The sequence below is a fragment of the Palaemon carinicauda genome, chromosome 2, assembly GCF_036898095.1.
Source record: "Palaemon carinicauda isolate YSFRI2023 chromosome 2, ASM3689809v2, whole genome shotgun sequence".
NCBI classification, from domain to species: domain Eukaryota; kingdom Metazoa; phylum Arthropoda; class Malacostraca; order Decapoda; family Palaemonidae; genus Palaemon; species Palaemon carinicauda.
This window is the reverse complement of record NC_090726.1, coordinates 37,759,459-37,761,958: the sequence shown is the minus strand read 5'-3', so window position 1 is coordinate 37,761,958 and position 2,500 is coordinate 37,759,459.

Sequence of the window (2,500 nt, the reverse complement as noted above, 5' to 3'; positions counted from 1 at the left end):
CTGTAATATGCAAGTTGTTGCGAGAAACTGCTAACTACCTCATCTCTACGTTAACCACTGGGGAAGGGATTAGTTTGAAGTGAGAATGTTCAAGGTAGAGCAAATCGTTATCCTTGGGGAATCTCTTATCAGAATCAGTCTTCTTTTCGGTTTAGTTGACGGATAAAGAAAGGTGATAAAAGGGTTTCAATAGTGGCGTATCGACTCCTACAACTGATGTTTGATAGTAAACATTGTTGAAAGTGGAAACAGTTTTACTACACTTAAAAATTTGCCGTAAAAAACGATAAAAATCATGATATAAATGTTGCCAGGCATATATCGTTAGAAAAACGGATATATTGACGCAAAGGAGTGATATTACGTTCACCAACCCGTAAGATATAATAATAAAGTATGGTAAAATTACGGTTGCCTGTATTTCTGATTAAAATTACCGTTTTCTTAACAGTGTAGCATAGAAAAAGAAATCGTTAATACGGAGTTCATATAATCGTTTCCAAGAGGAGTGAAGTTTACCCCTAAAATCTGGCACATATTTCCTTGGGCGGATAATTCATAATTTTCATGTGAGTACTGATATTGATTAAATTTAGATATTTTGGGATTATATAATCTATATGCGTAGTCCATTTTAACCTCAGATATTTATATATAAGCTTCTACTTAGTTATATATATATATATATATATATATATATATATATATATATATATATATATATATATACTGTAAATGTATGTATATATACATATATATATATATATATATATATATATATATATATATATATATATATATATATATACTGTAAATGTATGTATATATACATACATACATATATATATATATATATATATATATATATATATATATATATATATATATATATATGTATGTATGTATATATACATATATATATACATATATATATATATATATATATATGTATATATATATATATATATATATATATATATATTTATATATATATATATATATATATATATATATATATATATATATATATATATATATATATGTATATATATCATAATTTTGAACTGTGACATTTTTCTTGGAATGGGAATTTTACATATGTATGGAGATATCATAAGTGTCATTGTTGTTATTCGCATATCTTTTTAACTGAATTTTCATTGACGTTACTTTGTGATTATCAGGTCGTTAAGATACTACATCACTTCAGGGAAAGGAAATAAGGAAATAAATAAACGATATGAGAAATAATGAACTATTAAAGTAAAATATGTTAAAAACAGTAACAACATCAAAACAGTTATTTCATAAATAAACTATAAAAAAGACTTATGTCAGGCTGTTCAACATAAAAACATTTGCTCTGCAAGTTTTAACTTATGAAAATGGATAGTTATAGTAAAAAAAAAAAAAAAATAAAAAAAAAAAAAAGCTTAATCCCAAGTATTTTTCATACATATTCATTAATTATTTTCTCCTCCCGGAAATTGGTATTTTGCGTATATGGTCAGTTTCTAGGGCATTGTCCTGCTCGATAGGGCAATATCACTGTCCCTGGCCCCGGCCATTCATGAACTTCCTTTAAACGTTTAAACATAGTAGGAAATTTGCAGTTGCTCTATAAATAAAAATAATTCTAAAGTCACCTTCAAATATTTTCATTGAGTCGTTTCTCCTTCTGGTAATTGGCATTTCGCATATACGGTCAGTCTCTAGGGCATTATCCAGCTTGTTAGGGCAATGACACTGTCCCTTGACCCTACCATTCATGAAGCAGCCTTTAGACCTTTAAACATTGTAGGAAATATGCAGTAGCTGTAAAATAAAATTTAATTCTAAAGTCATATTCAAATATTTTCATTGATTATTTTCTCCTCCCGGAAATTGGGATTTTACCTATATGGTCAGTCTCTAGGGGCATTGTCCAGCTTGATAGGGCAATGCCCCTGTCCCTGGTTCCTGCCATTCATGAGCTTCCTTTAAACATTTAAATTTCGTAGAAAATTTATAGTTGCTGTAAAAAAAAAAAAAAAAAGTAATAATAATTCTAAAGTCATCTTCAAATATTTTCATTGATTATTTTCTCTTACCGGAAATTGGCATTTTGCCTATATGAATAGTCTCTAAGGCATTGTCCAGCTCGATAGGGCAATGCCCCTGTCCCTGGCCCCTGCCATTCATGAACTTCCTTTAAACCTTTAAACATGGTAGGAAATATGTAGTAGTTGTAAAATAAAATTTAATTCTAAAGTCATCTTCAAATATTTTCATTGATTATTTTCTCTTACCGGAAATTGGCATTTTACCTATTTGGTCAGTCTCTAGGGCATTGTCCAGCTCGATAGGGCAATACCCCTGTCCCTGGCCCCTGCCATTCATGAGCTTCCTTTAAACCTTTAAACCTCGTAGAAAATTTATAGTTGTTGTAAAAAAAAAAAAAGGTAATAATAATTCTAAAGTCATCTTCAAATATTTTCATTGATTATTTTCTCTTACCGGA